Source organism: Protopterus annectens, chromosome 1.part2 (assembly GCF_019279795.1).
Source record: "Protopterus annectens isolate FY-2018-M chromosome 1.part2, PAN1.0, whole genome shotgun sequence".
In the NCBI taxonomy this organism is placed as follows: Eukaryota; Metazoa; Chordata; order Ceratodontiformes; family Protopteridae; genus Protopterus; species Protopterus annectens.
The window spans coordinates 301,123,881-301,142,915 of NC_056727.1; the positions used below are offsets into that span (position 1 = coordinate 301,123,881).

At 38.3% G+C, this 19,035-nt stretch overlaps 1 long non-coding RNA gene across 1 annotated transcript in view; it reads right to left on the minus strand.

The window, feature by feature from the left end:
• Window positions 1-19,035, minus strand: part of LOC122789002 — a 1,379,952-nt gene that overhangs the window by 357,127 nt on the left and 1,003,790 nt on the right. The window contains exon 2 of the long non-coding RNA XR_006362761.1: window positions 1,195-1,225. This is a non-coding gene — a long non-coding RNA (uncharacterized LOC122789002). The remainder of the gene's footprint in view (window positions 1-1,194; window positions 1,226-19,035) is intronic.

Consider the following 19,035-nt stretch of genomic DNA (forward strand, 5'->3'; position numbering starts at 1 on the left):
TATAAGTCAACGTGCAAACATTTTTGTTTTGGGGGGAGTTACTTAGCATTTTATTACTTTTTTTGCTGCCCAGATATTCTGTTGCATGCAGTAGCCAGACGAAGAGTCACATTTGTTTCTAAGAACAAAAAGTAAAAGTCGATTTTTGTAAACTTCAGTTTTTTAACTGTAAGTAGTACTACAATATGTATATACTAAGCCGTTACATGCAATACATTGATGACAAACTTACATTTTAAATGCCCAGTATCTTTGTACATGAGCTCTAATATTCAAAAGTTAAAGACTACTTGTTATCAGGTTAAAACATTTCTTGAACTGTCTTTTTTTACTTCCTCTCTGATAAAGACCTTTAATTATTTCCCATATATGAAACAGTTGAGCACACATAATAAAACATGAGCACACATTAATAATGGTACACTTAACATTAACAATGCATTTGTTTCTGTCATAGATGGAGTCTCAGTGTAAGTCCTAATACCCATTATTGTGTTGGTACACAACAGCATTACTCCAGCAGTTTGAATGACCAAAAGCAGCCTTATACAGGCAAATGCAAAGAAGGGAAATATAGCAAAGTAGTCTCTAAAACATTATACTGTCTTGCTGTACTAGTCAGGATGCCTACATATCAAATGATGAAGAAATATAACTCCATGGAAGGAACTACTAAATAGAGCCAATTACGCTTTGTCATATAACTAGGTCCCCTGATATTGCTACACCCTACTGGAAAGACCCCTACAAATTTGAGTGCAACTGTGTCACTCTAGAGGCAATTCCTATTAACTTTATATAGCAATTACTTATGAAGACAGCCTCCAGTGATTTTAGAAACATCTTTTTTTTTTCAACTTAAAGTTATAAAACTAGCATAACATTTACAATGATCCATTAAAAACAGCATGGAGGGAGAGCAGGCATCTGTTGTCAAAAACGCTCAAACGCATAGCAGTGTCTAACACAGAGTACACATAAGAGTTAAGGACAAAGGAAGTGAAGGGATTATGAGAAACGACAAAATCAAATTTCACATCTGGCAGAGCAGTAAAACCTATCATATTAACTTAATCTTGCCACTGAAAATGGCTGTTGCAACATGATGAGACTTAAAGTGAGCACTGCAAACAGAAGGCAAACATAACAATACTGTACATTTATGTTCAAATTATGAAAAAGAGCTGCACTCACCATAAATTCCAGTTGAAATACAAGGAAAGGCCTGTAATAAAAAAAAGTAACATTAGAAAAATGATCTAATACACTTCTGAAGATACTATGTCACACAAGCAAACAATTCTGAAAAGTTGCTTTATTACACAATTTTAACATGTTTAACATTTTGTGTTATTTACAGTAAGTTATTTTTTTATTAAAACTGAGCTGGTGGACCCACAGTCATTACCCTGCTTTATATTATTTGCTCTATTTTTCCTGAAATAACACATCTGAAGGCATTATGGATGCATTTTGAAAGGAAACATTCTTAAAAACATATGCCCAACATGCATAATTTTCTTACAGCTCATTTTTAAATGCAAGAATGTAATTAATATGATGGATCACTGGTGTGGTATGCATACCTTTCAAAATGCTGTTCCACTATTAATTATCCCCAAATGTGGCTGAACAACAGTGAGATACAACTATCATTCTTAAACCTCACCTTGGTGCACACATTACACAAACAAAAACCCAAGCAATAAAACTATTTCAGCTCATTTGTACATCTGAACTGACCATTAGAAACCACACAGTCATCTATATTTCTGAAACAAAGCTGGATTAAGCAGACATCCTTACATTGTACATTTTGTAAAGTCACAAGTTCTCATTTTGTGAGAAGCACATCTGTAGTTTTGATTTTTTATTTATTTATTTACATTTGATAACCAGGTAGTGTCCGAGTGGGAAACGAAGCCCGTTTTCAGTGGAGACCCGGAGAGAAAAGCTCCCAAGTAAAGTTACAATAATTCAAGTAATAATGAATGGTACAGTACACAAAGTTTCTAAAAAGTAAAATACATAGTAGAATAAAGACAAGTTAGGAACAAAGGTCATCATGTACATAGAGGCACAAAAAAGAGACAACATAAAAAATCAAAAATCTGAGTTAATAAGATTTTTTTAAGTAATGTATGGCAGATGGCTGAGTAGTATTGCTGGGAGCAATAAGAGAATGAGGAGAATAAGACAAGTGCAGGAGTGAGGAGAAATAAGAGAAAGTCGAGCACGGGTAAGGAGAAATAAGAGAAAGTCAAGAGCAGGGGTGAGGAGAAATAAGAGACAGTCAAGAGCAGAGGTGAGGAGAAATAAGAGAAAGTCAAGAGCAGGGGTGAGGAGAAATAAGAGAAAGTCAAGAGCAGGAGTGAGGAGAAATAAGAGAAAGTCAAGGGCAGGAGTGAGGAGAAATAAGAGAATGTCAAGAGCAGGGGTGAGGAGAAATAAGAGAAAGTCAAGAGCAGAGGTGAGGAGAAATAAGAGAAAGTCAAGAGCAGGAGTGAGGAGAAATAAGAGAAAGTCAAGAGCAGGGGTGAGGAGAAATAAGAGAAAGTCAAGAGCAGGAGTGAGGAGAAATAAGAGAAAGTCAAGAGCAGGGGTGAGGAGAATTAAGAGAAAGTCAAGAGCAGGAGTGAGGAGAAATAAGAGAAAGTCAAGAGCAGGAGTGAGGAGAAATAAGAGAAAGTCAAGAACATTTGGCGATTTTATTATAACAATTTTCCGGGTTATTTAAGTCTGATTTACAAAGGTTTGTGAAGACCTGAGAACAGTAGAGAAGGCTGAATAGGAGGTGAGTCCTTGCAGTGGCTATCATAGCATGATTAGATAGCTATGGTTTAGCCCTATACAGAGCACCTAGTTTTATGTGGACTTTTTTGATTGTTAATGCAACGTCTACCAAATTTTTGATTGTTGTCTAGGGTAACACTGAGGAGTTTTGTTTGTGCAACAGTTTCAATGTTTGTGCCATTGGAGGCAAAGATAGAGAGATTTTTTTTTTTTTGGTGGACTTGGAAAATACCATAGGTTTAGTTTTGTTAGGGTTTAAAATGAGTTGGTGGTCTGATGGGTATTTTTCAATGTAATGGAGGGCAGTCTGAGACTTTTCTTGGAGTTCTTTTAAGGAAGGGGTGGAGCAGATAAGGGAAGCATCATCTCCATATTGAATGATAGAGGCAGGTGTAGCTGCAGTATAAAGATCATTAGTAAAAATAATAAAGAGAAGTGGGCCCAAGATAGAGCCTTGTGGGACACCGACAGTGATGGGTAAAAGGGGTGAAAGTTTGTTTTCCCATATGGTGGCTTGTTCACAGTTGGCGAGATAGCCGTAAAACCAGTGTAGGGTATCAGAGCTGAAATTGAGAGAGGCATGTTTGTTGAAGAGTATTTGATGAGATACAGTGTCAACAGCTTCTGACATATCAAGGACGGTGGCAGAGACAAGGTGGTTATTGTTTTTGAAGTGGTTTACAGCATTGGTGAAACTTAATAGAGCGGTGTTAGTACTATGTTTGGGGTGGAAACCATGCTGAGTAGTAGATAAAAGGATATGTGTTAGGAGGTAGTCTAATATCTGTTTAAGTAGGCATTTTCTAAGATTTTGGCAAGTGGCGAAAGTATAGCTATAAGTTTAAAGTTAGAAAGGTCAGTAGAGGACCCTCCTTTTTCTTGAAAAAATAAATATGTTGTTAATTTATTTGTTTTACTTATTTACTGCTTTTGTTTGCTAGGATGGCACAACTGGGTAGACACAGTTCACGTTTTTTTATCGGTTAAATTGTTTCTTGAGTGATACTTAAATGAACAGTGAATTTCTGGGCCTTTGTCTTTTTCTGAAAAGTTTTCAAGCCTACATAAACTGTAGTATTCCTGGTGGTTCCCTGCTAGTTTTCCCCATCTGTCCTCCCCCACTTTCATTGATCTGCATTTTAAACCAGATGATTTTAAGCTGCCCACCCCTTCTGTAAACTGATCTTAATAAGCTCCTAGCTTTCTACACTGCTGTTGACATCTTGAATTATTTATTTGCCCTTCCTTGTGCTTATATTGAATAGTTTGCCTCTCATTGTCTGTTCTACTGATTTACTTGCTCTGAATTCATTATCTAGCTAGCTGCTAGATAAAGTATTGTATTTTTACATGCTAGCAAGCACTTGCTTTTACATTAAGAGGTCAGTGGATTTTTCATCTACTGCACTGAGAGGTAGCCTGGTCTGTTTAATTTGGGCAAACACTTGAGATTTCTGCATGTAGTTTTATTTGCTGGGGGGGTTATTAATCAGCTTATCTCGTTTTCAGTGCCTTTATAAATTCTGTACAATTGAGTGTCTCTTGGCTCATTTATACAAAGCACTTTTATAAGCTCTTTTAAAGTACACTGCTATATCTGTATGGTTAAGTTTGTTTGTGGTAGCATTTCGGTCTGGACACTCCTTTAATGTGCTTTCACATTAGAAGGACTGAAATTATTTATCTAGTGGCAGTAGGTGTTAACCTGGTTTATCTGAGCTGGGAAGCACTCAAAAGGCTCTAAGTATCTTTTTGCATTTCTATTATATACTGTGACTGTGCTTTAACAGTTTCAAAAAATACACTGTCTGCTGCTGCTTTAAGTAGTTAATTGCACTGTATTACATTGTATCTTTTAGTTGTAAGTGGTTTGTGTGGTCTTGTTACACTTGGGCTTCAAACCAGCTATTCTAAGTTAAGAAGGTGTTTTTTTTCTGCACCCTTGTGGCAGAAGTCTTCTAATCTAATCTGTATGAGTTGAGGATTGCTAGTGGAAGAATTATTGTGTGCTTTCCTGATTGGTAGTTATCTTAAAACTTGTTTCTCTTTCCTTGTATTTTAGCCTGTCATTTGCATTGTGTTGCTCTTCTCACAGTAGTGGTTAGCAGTGTCCTGCATACATGCAAAAGCCTAAAAGCTCACTTTTTCCCTAAACAGCTGTCAGTGAAACCTTTCCAAGCTTTTCTGCTGCTCTAGGAGCAGCTAACTTGCACATTGAGCAGCATTGCCTTATTGATCAACCTTAGCCTACTCGCTACCAGCACAGTCCTGTCAAATTAACCCATTCCCTTCCCTAATAAAACATACAGTAAGAACTTGTTATCATGGTCAGGCAGTTTCCCATCATCCCTCTGGCCAGCCTGATAGACATGGGCATCCTCAGGCAGTGTAGTGATTGTCTCAAGTATACTCACAACCACTTACTCCTAAAATAAATACTTTTATGTGTGAGATGTAACTGTACTAAGAAATTGGAGGAAAGACTCTCACATAAGGACAAATTGAATGCCAAACAGGTTGTCAAAACACACACACACACACACACACACACACACACACACACACACACACACACACACACACACACACACACACAGAAACTCACACAGTCTTCCCACACTAAATAAGGACATGACACATAAACCCACACATTCAGAGGTACTTACTAGTAACTAAGCAAAAGATTAGAGGCTTCCCAAATGGAAACAGACACATAATGCAAAAAAAAAAACACACAACACATAATAACACACACACACACACACACACACACACACACACACACACACACACACACACACACACACACACACACAAGTGTCTCAACAAATAAGCCCATATAGCATAACACCCCAAAACCTTATGTACTGATCATAGTTGACTCCATTGTGATAAACATGGATGTTCCCCTCAACAGGCTGGATAAGGAGTGGGTTATGGTTAGCTGCCTGGCAGGTCCCAGGATCTGTCAAGTCACTCAAGCACAAGTACCGGTATGACTCAGCCATAGTCCATGTGCGGATGAATGACTTGAGACATACCTCAAAGGACTATATGAAGAGAGACATGACTGAACTCTCAGATTATGTGTCACAGGCAAGTATAAGCCTAGCCTTAAGCAGCATTCTACCTTCTCCAAGGACAATGGCACAATATAAACAAAAAATACTGACTTTAACAACTGACTTGGTGTCAGTACAAGTGGATCCAATATTTGTCAGCATGGGAAGACATGGTTGAAAGGCCATGCTGCTTTGTCTGAGATAGTCTGCACCTGTCTCCTCTAGGCTTTTGGATACTGGCAAATGCACTAGCCACCCCTATCGTGCCTTTTTTAGGCAGTGTCAAAATAACCAACCTACTAATGTAACAAAATCCTTTATAGATAAACTCAAGGTACTGCTGCTTAATGCTAGAAGTGTAAACAAGAAACTGCACTCCCCGGAAGCACTCCTCACTTTGGAAGATGCTGCTGTCTACACAGTCACTGAGACATGGTTCAAAGGCACAGAAAGCACCCCACCCATGCAGGACTACAATACCTTCCATATGTTCAGACCATAAACTGAGCATGAAAGAACCAAAGGAGAAGCTGTATCCATCTTCATTAAGAATACATATACCGCAAGACTGGTCAAACACTATGATCCTCTTGAGCTACTTCATGTCCAATTAACTACAGGCAAAGCCCCATACCACATCATAGCTATCTATAGGTCTCCCACCATGAAAATGGAAAAGCATATCATATACCCGGACTTACTGAAGTCACATGCCATAAAGCTCAAAACCTTACTTCTGAGTCATTTTAATTATCTTACCATCGACTGGGAAACATATACAACCATAAACATGCTGGCTCAGAGGTTCTTGGATTCTGTCAGTGCAAATGCTCTGGAACAAATGGTCAGCACACCGACAAGAGGCTCAAATGTCCTGGACACAGTACTCACTAACATGGGAGAGCACTGCAACCCCACCCCAAGTAATGTCTTCCCTGGTAAGATTGGGCCATAAATCAGTCTCATTCACTGTAATTATAAGATGAGATACCTTCTCAAACTCAAAAATGCTTAAGAATTTTTCAAGGACAAATTACCTCGTACTAAGTGATGGTATAAGAAGTTTCAAAGCCCCTTTGAATGCAGATAACACAGACTGCAATAGAGAGGTGTACACCAATGCCCTGTGTAAACACGTAAGCAGTTTTATAAAATCAGCTGAACCAGACTGGATTAAAACCAGGTCTTGCCCAAAAAACAAGCCACCATGATGGACCCCTAGTATAACCAGGCTATGCAACAATAGAAAGAAACTAATGTCCAAGAACAAGAGGAAACTGCCTGAGCAGAGGAAGAAATCCTCTCCATCTTAAACAAACAAATTAGAGATTTTGTCAAGTCCTCCAAAGCTAATTACAAAGCAAAAATAGCCTCCCTAGCTAAGGATAATCACAAGGCATTCTTTAACTTTGTCTGAAATCTAAAAGGGAATACTCAGCTATGTGCTCAACTTGTTGTGGATGGCACCACCCATACTCAACTGGAGGTAATAGCCAACCTGCTATCTGACAGATTTGGAGAAAACTTCATGATATGTCCCCTCCAGTCACCCCTCAAAGTATACTTGCCACCATTCCTTAGCCTATTATCTCAAGAGAGCAGGTCATCTCGGCGCTCTCCAAGGCCAAAAACATGGCATCAGTGGGACCAGACAACATCCCAGGTTGCTTTTTAAACAACTTAAAACATGATCATCAAACCCAGTTGGATCCCTGTTTAACCAAAGCCTGAGAACTGGCTATGTTCTGTCAGAATGGAGGATAGCAACAGTAATCACGCTACAAAAAGGGAGACCATAAACTGACCCAGGAAATTATAGGCCCATAAGATTGATTAGCTTCATCTGCAAGGCCATGGAAAGAATCCATATGGACCTTATTAACAAGGACATAGGTAATCTCCAAAATCTGGACCCAACCCAGTTTGGATTCATTTAAGGTAGATCATGCCTTTATCATTTTCTTCAAGAAAATCACCAAGGCTCTAGACAAGGGAAAGATAGTGCACACTGCCTATCTTCACCTTGCCAAGGTGTTTGACACAATCCCCCACTCAGGTATTATAGAGAACCTCTCCAAAAATGGGAATTAACTCCTACTTTACCAGATGGGTAGCTAACTGGCTCACTGGCAGGACACATGCTGTCAAACTGAGTGCCTTCACCGCTAGTAAAAGAGCAGTCAGCAGTGGCATACCAATGGGTTCTCTCTGCTGGGTCCTTTATTGTTCGGAATTTATTTCCCAGAAATCCAGGCAAACCTGTGCAGCCTGTGGATGACCAAGTTCGCTGACAATTGAAAATTGGGCGCAATCATTGAGACCTTAATGATGTTAATATGCTGCTGACATGGTTAACGCAGGCAAATGATTAGTGCCAAATCCACAAATTAAAACTAAATGCAAAAAAATGCATTATTATTCCATTTGGGAAAGCTCAAAGCCTTGCTAATTACATTATAGTCAGCACTCCCCTAAGTGTAGACCCAGTTGCATATGAACTGGGTACTCAGGTTGATAGCAATCTGAACTTTGATCACCAGTAGTAAGTAAATCCTTCTATGTGGCATATTTTATAAATAAAGGCATCACATCCAGATCTATGCATTTTATAATTCCATTATAACTGGCCCTCATCAAACCAATAATTGGGTATAATGCTCCCTTCTGCATGTACCTTACCAGACACCTGCAACAATTGGAGAGACCACAGAGGTTCCTCTCCAAGAAATTACAGTGTACACAAAAGAAGTCTTACATGGAAAGACTGAAGGCTCTGCCACTATATTCTGTCTCCTACAGGTTGCTAAGGGGTGCCTTGTGCAGGCTTACAGAGTAGTCTCTGGCCCTGCCCTGATGAAAATGTTACACATTCATAAATCAAACTACAAGAGGGTCACTCACTCTTGTGATCTTAACCTAGCCTCTGACATGAACAGGTCATACTGGAGAGATAGATACATCTCCCAGAGACTGCCCCTTCTCTGAAAAAAAATTCTAATTCACGTGAAACAGACCCCCCCCCCCCGACCCTCTTCAAATGCAACCCAGATCAATGGATGAGTGCCTGCAAACTCACTCCTAAGGTGGTGCCCATGTCCATCCTGGACAGAAGTAGTCAGTATTAACTACAATAGACGATTGATTCTGCAAACTTCACTCACCTAACCACTGACAACTAGGGCAACTTGGAATAAATATGGCTGGGCTTGTAAGGTTTCTAGGGTGGTTAGCCTAGTAAGTTTCTACAAACCTATGAACAAGCTGGATCTTTTCAGCAGAGGTCAGGGGAGAACATTTCTACAATTATCTGCCCAATAATACTATACATCTCCCCCCTGGATTGTACTAGCTATGGATAGCCAACTTCCCAAATGCTGCTCTAAAGAAAACCTTTAAATTGCTCACTTTTTTCACACATACTTTTTGTCAACCCCCTTCAGACAGATGCCCTCTTAAAAAGACCTGAACATTACTGTGTGTTTGTATTATTATGAACCATATACTAAAAGTATAGTTTGGATGGATTTAATAATATTAACCATTACTTAAAACAAAAGGACAAGGTAATAATCTGTTCATCTGTAGTCTCTTCTCAAATTTTAGTGATTGCCATCCCCTGCTATATGAAATTTCTACTCAACATTTTTAAAGCTCTGCAAGTCAATTCTACCAAGTAAAATGTTTCTGCTGTTAAAATGATGTTATAGCTAAAAACATACTTCAGTTTTTCTTCTTAACCTGACTGTATCTAGCGAGCCTATTTGATTTCATCTTACCTTACTGTTCATTTTTCTGTTACATTTTTGCAGTGGGTACAAAAACAAATGCAGTTCAGACTTGCCATGAGCAAATATCTCACCACTACCATGTGAGGAAAATTTAAAAAAAGGATCTGCCCTTGTTCTTCCAAGCTGCTGTTATGGTTAGTCTTTTTTTTTTTTGCAACAGAAAGAAGCACATTTAATACACTGTTTTGTTACAATCTGTTTATGGATTTACTTTCAGATGGCAACAGCCTTTTTGTATTGTCTTGCATACAATGAAGCAGAGCAGGCTTGTTAATTAATCAGAGTGACTTTCATGCAAATCAGACAGATCATCAAAAAGATCATCTGGTGAGATATACTGCCAGTAGGAAATGTATTTGAATTTTACCCAGTAATAAACTCAATAGCTAGAAGATTCAAAGTTTTACTGTGTACTCAAAGTGGACCATTAATGACTCTGGCACTGCGTACTAATAAATTGTCAGTGTGACAGATGGTCTAATGTTTAAGCCTGCAGTCCATGGTTTGATGTAGCATTACATCAGTGATGTACCCGCTTGTCAATAAAAGAAGGCAAAAAGCATATAAATATATGGTTTTGCTTTTTTCTGGGGGGCGGGTGGGGGAAGAGAGAGTGTTTACTTAATTCTAATCTGTTATGGGCAGTGGGCACTATACTTGGAAATTTAAGTGTCACTGCAAAAGGGTATATACATAAAAAGAAAAGGGATATTCATCTTTGGAACAGGACATATTGGATTCATAATAATAATTATTTATTTATCCTTTGTTGACCAGGTTAGTCCCACTAGGTTAGTGGCCTCTTTTCAGGGGCGACCCAAGGTGGTATTTATACTACTAGAGGAAATTTGGCCAGGGCATCAAGGAACTTCCCCTACTCATTAGGAGAGGGCTTATTCTATTCCTTGTGCAGTGGCAGCTGGGGGAACAGCACTCAAGGAGATCCCAGATGGCAGATAGTACAGAAGCAAACAATGGTGCAGTCTTTGTAGCTCTGCAAGATTCTGAGAATCTGTTTCAGCATTATTTGTTTGTTTAATCACAAGCTCAAAACAGTGATGGATATGTTATTACAACCCTCCAGGGCTGTGGGAGGATATTCTATGTGAATTGTAGTTGCAGAGTGAGTGGGACAGTGGAAACGATTTTTCATGGGGTGAAATTTTGGACAAAATTCAATTGAAGGAATCAGAAGCTATTTTGAAAAAAGACTGCCAGACAAAGAAATCATATGCTGAGACTGTTAAAGAAACTGCAGGGAAAGTGATGAGGGATGAACAGAGGAAAGGAAGTGTAAACAATGAAAGGAAATTTATGGTGAGAATTCAGAACAAAGAAGATAAAGCAATGGACAGGTATGACCTTTGGGTTAATTTAATGGTCCCATTGGGAGTGAAGGCTCAGGAGGTAAGAACTTTTATTCTTATTCATAAAGAGTTTGTGACATTATTTTTGAGACTGGTTCTGCTCTGATAAGTTTGGGGGGAGTATATGAAGAAAAAAAATAATTGTAATCCATGGAGTTCTTGTATGGTTAAAGTATTTCAGAGAGAAACAAAGAAAATACATGTTCAATTTCAAACTAAAGTTGAAAAAGTGAATTTAAGAATACCTTTAAACAAACTTTGTAAGGGATCAGAGTATGAATAAGATCATCAGCTTAATTACCAGTTATGGCTGCAATACATCTGATTTTATTGATGTTATACAGAAACATTGATGACAGGTTGTTTGACATTTTGACTTCTAGATGCCTCTTCTCATTTTGTAGGGGCAAAACATTGGGGGGTTATTTTAATCATTAAAAAAATAAAACTAAGGTTCATTTTCAGCATGCATATCAAACTATGATTGAGGGAGGGCTACTTACAGGTTGTATCCCATGTGGCCATTGTTCTTTTTGTAAGTACGTTGTTAACTCTAAACAGTTTACTAATAAGAAAACACCCAAAGTTTATGATATCCATATATGGGGAAATTGTAGTACTGACTGGGTTATTTATTTAGCAACATGTGCTTGTTCTGCTTTCTATGTGGGACAAACTTCCCGTCCTCTTAGAATGCGAATATCTGAGCACAATAATCTCCCCTGACCCATCTACAAAACTATTAGGTGTCATCATAGACAATAATCTCAAATTTGACCTACATGTTAACCAAACTATCAAAACCCTCAATAAAAAACTAGGGTCACTTTACAGAATAAAAGCCTTCCTAACCCCTCCAGCTAAAATTGCCATAGCTCGCTATCACCTTCTTTCAACCCTTCTGTATGCATCCCCTCTTCTCTCAAATTTGAACAAGACTGTCCTTAACAAACTCTCAATTTGCTACAACCACATTGCCAGGTTTGCCACTGGGCTGCCTTTTAGGACACATCATTGCATCAATCTAAATCAGCTTGGTTGGCTTGAACTACCTAGCCTAATCCAGTATAACCAACTGATTATGGCCTATAAAATCCTCTATAATCCGGACAATACTCCTGCACTTAAAAATATTATCACCCCCTATAACAATCCTAGACCGCTTCGATCCTCTAACAAACTACTAATTCAGACTAGCAAAATTAATAACACAGCCGGTGATTCTCTCTTTGCAAACTCTGTAAGTAGATCCTGGAACTCACTTCCAGCTGATATTACCTTACTTTCCACCTTAGGTCAATTTAAAACTAGACTCAAACAACATTTGTCACTTAACTGGCTATGTCAATGTATCAAGCCTGGCTAACTCGAATGTGTAAAAATCTGTTAACCAGTTTACTCTGTAATTTAATTTAATCCTGACGTGCTCAGGACTAACTGTAACCTGCGGAACTTGTTTAACTTGCTTACTTATGTAATCTCTGTAAATAGTCTGTTTGTAATATGTAATGCTGGTATTATGTAATGCAGTATCTGTTTACCCTTGGAGCTTTTCTCCCCGGGCCTCCGCTGAAAATGGACATGCATCCAGTCGGACTATCCCGGTCAACAAATGTAAAATAAAATAAATAAAAATAAGAGTGATATTAGAAATCAAAGACTGTCTAATGCTCTTTATAAACATTCCATCAAATACACCGCAGCACAATTCAGGTTTGTCATCATTGATAAAATTGAGGGAGATAGGAGAAATAAAGTTAGATGTCATAATGTATTGAATAAGAAGGAAAACAGCTGGATTATTAGATCAGGAGGTCTAGTCACCCCAGGTCTTGACTGAAAAATTGTAATTCTCCAATCATAATGAGATTTGTGGGGACAGGTGACTATAAAATGCATGCAATTTATTTGTTAATTATTCACTGACGAAGGCTTGTATGCCGAAACCGGTTTGAATAATTCTTTTGAATGTATTTCAGTTTATACTATTTGGACTGTTCTTTTATTAAAAGTTTTGGCTTCACTATTGTAGTGCTGGATGGTTTTTGTTGAATTTTGCATATCTGGAAGAGTCATGATGGATCTTTTAACTAATATACTCCATGTCCAGATAAAAAATACATTTGTAAATAAAATATAATAGTAGCTGGTTTCCTGAACATTTAGTAAACTGCTAAGAAAACAGTCAAGTACATAAACAAATTAAAGACAAACCTTGCAAGATTTGCAGTAAAAATGCACTATAAATGCACAAAAAACTATAATGCACTATACTGATGCAATGGAAAACCTTTCCTAGTTACAATGATTGCATTTTAAGTTGCTAAGATGTGGAGCTATCTAGAGAGTATCTATACTAAAGGCAAAGGCAGAACTGAATTTGAAAGAAAAAGAGGCCTAAATGTTAAGATAAGATTCTGAACTTGGCATGAACTACCTAGCACTGTATTCCATAACAGGTGTGTTCTCCAATACGAGCCAAACATAATTCACCCACCTCTTTTTGTTTCTCCTTTTCAAAATACACAGGCAGGCAGCTAACAGTAGCATGAGACAGACAGATGATGCTTTGAAAAGTGTGCTCTTATTGTTGTAAAGATTTTAAAAAGTGTTAAAAGAATATTTTGAACAGTAGAAGCACAGGCACTTGGACAATGTTATGTCAAACCGTATTACAGCCAAGATAAACTAATCTGTCACTGCATTCTGTGATTCTGAGAAAAGCTACCCCCAAAAGAGAATGGAATAGATTTAAAATACTTACATCTATTTCCTACTGCAGTTGCTCATGAAAATGAGCCAGCAGAGCTATTTTAAGCGCTGAGAAACAAACATCTAATCTTTCAGCGGTAAAAGAATGTTATGCTATTATGCAAACCATACGTGAATAAAAATACAGTTAATCTGGTCCTTAGGTATAAAAAATTGCTACCATAAAGCCAAATATATGGCTTAGTGCGACACCATTTATAACCATAACGAGTCCTGTGCTGCATCAAGCATTGCTATGCAGCAATTAGTAACAGCTATATTATTCAAATTGTTCTGTTTAGCTCAAAACAGGTGCATTACTCTCAATGCAGAAAACAAGAGACTGTGATGGATTACACTGGAAATCAAAAGTGAGGGGAGCCACCCAGCTTTCCTCTGCTGAATCTCTAAGAGTGTAAAGTTATACAGTAATTTAGTGAGAAGCAAACACCACATACTAACAGAGACCAGGAAAAAAAGCTGTGGTGCCAACAATCTCACTCTATTACTTTCAGTAGAAATAGGTTTAAGTAATGTAATGGCATCACTCAACAAGTCAGCACATGTTTGGACAGCTGACAGCATATGCATCACTAAGCAATTCCAGCAGAGGCACACCAGTCTGATATTGTCTCTAGATTAAGAGATTTGTTTTTCTGCTGTTATTGTTAGCTATGCATCATTTTATATATCAGTCAATGAAAACCCAAAAGTTTTGGGGGCAGATAGGGCTTCTATACAAAAAAAAAAAGTGCTACTTATTGGTTAATAGCAAGTCATGTTACTTAGTAGCAATGATGTTGAAGCATATTAACTGGGTTACCATGTTGTCCGTCACGGCAGCTGTCAGAAAACTTAAAGCAGTCAGTGCAATCATTTTATAAAAAAACTGTACTTGATTAAGCTGTACTACTCATCTGCAGGATTACAGGAAAGCATACTAGACAAATGTGACCTGGAAACACTACATGTTTACAAATGTGACCTGGAAACATTACATGTTTAACAGAATCGCTCAGTCAAATACATGCATATGAAAACTGAAGGAATCAAACACAAGACTGTAGGCCAAAGCTTTTGACAGCTTATATCGATATTATAAAGGGGTGGGTTTAAAGATAATATAAACCTCACTATTTCAATAATCAAAAGAGACCCATATTTTCTCAAATGGATTCTTCAGTGCTGCCCATAGATTTCTCTATATATCAGTATATTCGCATTCATCAAGTAACTTGTACGTCGGCCATCTAAACATTAACCACAAAAAGTCAACAAAGCAAATGTTGGCATGCTAACAATACATGCACTGAGAGAGTATCTTGGTGTATGTGATCTTTAAACTAAAAATAATTACAGAAAACATTTTTTTTTGCAGGGAGGCAAGCCCCTCTGCACCACCAACATCCCATGCTAATTGCATATACTAACTCCAAGAATGCACAAAACTGGAGATAGGGCATATTTCCCTACCCTGAGAATTGTGCGATCCCAGACACCTGTTGACCATCTGCTTACTTGACCAAAGGTGGTCGATTAAACAGACGTTGACCAAGGACACTTCAGACCAAACACAAGCTACCCATATATATGTATATTACAGGTAGCAGTCTTGCAGCAAAGATGACAGGTGCTGCTAAGAATTACAAGTAATTGCTGCATCGCAATAACACAGGTGCACCTAAATGTTCACTTGGGGTTGGGTGTTACACTCAGACTTTTAAAACAAATATAAATATCCTAGTTAATATATTTAATTACATATGTCATTTTAGTAATCTGAAGTCTTTGAATGTGATCCTTTGTACTTTTGTAATCAAGTGATGCATGCCAACCTAAATAATAGAGTTTTGGAGAAAGGCATAAAACAGCTCACTCAATTAACAGGACAAAGAAATGAGGAAAGAAAACAGAACTGCTCAGATCAAGTCCCTAGTTTATATATATCAGTGTCAAACAGAATTTACTACTACAACATAGGTTAACATTAGGAATGAGATAGACACCACTGTATATACCTAGACTTTCGAGTCAAACAGACACATTCCCAGAGTCACTAGTGTACAAGCAGAAGATGGTGAGTAACCAGATGCCACAGAGAAATGTATACAATCTAATCCTCTATTTGAACTAATGGCAAACATTAACAGGGGAAGCAAAAATGCAAAAAAAGGAACATCCCTGCAAAAATAAAAGTACCCGCATACCTTTAGTATCTGCAGCTTACCCCAGCCATTTCCTTAAGAGAATTACTGCTTCATTTTATTTTGTATGATAATAAATATAACCAAGATATTTTAATTCAAGAGCATGATAAATCCTAGTCAAACAATTTACAAGCTATCTTACATGGCAAAACTGCCAGGGGAAGATCAAAAGCTGCCTTTTACAAGATTTAAATACATTTCTTTTTGATGTAGTACAATAAAACAGGATGCTTCCATTTGCTGCAGTAGAGTCCTAGCATTTTACTTATTTTTCCTCTAACATTACAAAAAAATAAAAGATCATGTCTGACATTTAAGTATTGTTGAAATTGAAAATGCAAACAAGTTTTCTTATGCAATTTGTCCTGCTTTAAATTTGTTTCTAAATCTTTAATTATGAAAAGAAGGAAAAACATAGGTCCACAAGAGATCACAATCTGCAGTGAAAGGCTGGGCAGAAATCACCTAAGTAGAATCAACAAGCCAAATTGTACTGTGCTGCATAAGTACTCGGTGCATCAGTGAATAGTTTAAACAGAACAGGTACCATTCTAGGCATGATTATTTTAACAGCTGCTAATAGCATCTGGCGTGCAAACTATCAAGAGAGAGCAAGCAAATATCTTGTCAGCCAGGAAAATAAGTTTAATCCTGTGTTTTAAAGGCATGGGATACAGGATAAAGTCCATGCAGGGTGTTATGGTGATGTTACTTCCTCAGCAGCTCTAGCAATGCTCAGTGAAGCATGGTGATGTAGATTAGTGCATTTCACAGGAATCTTCTCAGTCAATTAAGAATGTCATTATATCTTTTAAGCAACAGGAAATCAGTGGTAGTCTACCACTGTAACAAAAATCACCATCAGAAAGACAGAAATGTTGCCAGCTGGGGAACAACTTCTTCTGTGATGCAAGAGCCAGACATATTACTGCTGTCATGCTGTCCAAAAATGTATGCATCTACTTCTAAAAAAAAGTAATGTCTTATGGCTTTTCCCGGTTAGGGTCGCCACAGTGGAACTCTGTTCTGCTAATGATTGGCAGTGGATTTTTACAGTGCCGAGATGCCAGCCCGACGCCCACCCTTCAAAGAAGGTACACCCATTCATGCACACACCTACCTGCATGTCTTTAAACATCACTCGACCATGGGGAGGACTTGCAGACTCCACACAGAAGAAGCTCCAGCCGAGAACTGAATGGGAGAACCTCTTGCTGTGAGGTGACAATGCTAACCGCTGCACCATAGAGATCACCTCTATAAAATCACATTTAAGGAGTCCTTTCAAAATAAGTTTGTGCCTGCGTGCTGTCAGGGTTCTGGTGGAGAAACCATGGCAGATAGCACAATCTTCCTGAAGATGGACAGCACCTAGACAACATACACAAAAAGCGTGTCCATCAGAGTTAAGCATTTTCCTATCACATTTTTGGCACTGTTAAAACCAGAGGTACCCTTAGAAGACTTATTAGCTATCGTAAGAAAAACAAAGGCCTAACACTCGCAAGCACACACACGCAAAGAGATAAAGAAAAACACATTTTTTCAAAGTCACTTCAAAGTTATTTTTCCTACCATCTTTACATGCCTTTTCTCTACAGTAGGGTAATTTGTGAAATAATCATGCAAGGCACGGTGTATATTCTTAGCTGTGATATGCTCATCTTCAGTCAGGTAGACCAGATTATACACTCATTTCTGAATGTCCAGCAACAAAGAATTTTAAATGTGCTTCAAACACTTCATCTCCATAAGAGGTTGTTGAACAAATGCCCTTACCAAAACCTGGTTAGATATTAGGACAAACAAGCTTACTATCACAAAGTAATGCTGGTTTTAGACATTGGTTTAATCAGTGGTTATAGCTGATTAACCCAGGTTATATTTTCAATTATTCAGCACAAAAGTTAGCATGCCTCCAGCCACAAGTCAATATTTTTAACTATGACTTTGGAGCACCAGATTGTTTGTTATAATACAGAAAGTTCACATGGAGAGGGTACAAGGAGAAAAGTCAGTTCTTACACTACTGAAATATGGATTTATTATTATAACCACAGAGGGCTCATTTGTGTATTCCACCTTTTTACTCGGGGCTTATGATGGCATTATCCCAGGAGTTCCATTCCTCAGTTCTGCTTTTAGGGACTAGCCCTCAAAGTAACAGCTGAGTTGCAGTGGTAACATAAAGTAAGTGTATATATACTGCACCACATCAGACTGACCAGCACAGCCAGCAATACAGAATCCATCAACTTCCATCTACTGGCTATTTTATTTCGTATGCACTATCTGTCACATACCACTACCAACACCCCCTTTGTACATATATACATATACACATATTGTCTCGCTCATGCAAGCGCTCGCGCATGCGCACACACGCACGCACACACACACATGCACGCACGTACACATGCATGCACACATACACACACACTCATGCATGCACACATGCACGCGCACACACACACTCAAATATTGGGCTGCAGAAAACTCAGGACTCAGTTCTAAAAGTGGAAGTCTAGGGAATAACTCTCTAGACATTTTCTACATTATCAGCTGATAATGGGCCTAATCTTTTTCAAATGGATTTCACCAGGCCCTGACTTTCTCATCCTTTACCTTCTCCTCACACTATAAGTCTCACCCAGGATAACACAGGGGCCCCTTTTGCTGATACCCATACAGACCATTTTCCATAGATGCCAAGTTGTGAGCTTTTTGTCTCTTCCTCTTGGTAGTTAGTTTAAAGTACAAACAATTTTTTTACTCCTTCACATTATGTCTGGAGGCTAGATAACACAGACCACACTGATGGTCTTGGTTCACAATCATACAAACACAACACTTAGAATGGTTCTGTTGCTTAAATGCACAGCTGAATCAACAGAACAAACTCTGCAGTAGCAGAAGGAGCTGGGAAACACAAAACTGTGTGTGTGTTCCTAGCCTGGCAAACATCACAGCATATCGCTAGCTCAGATGGCATATAGGACAAACACCCGACTGTGGCCTAGGTGACCACAGTTCATTTAGCAGCTTGTGAACCTTCTGGACTTGGCCT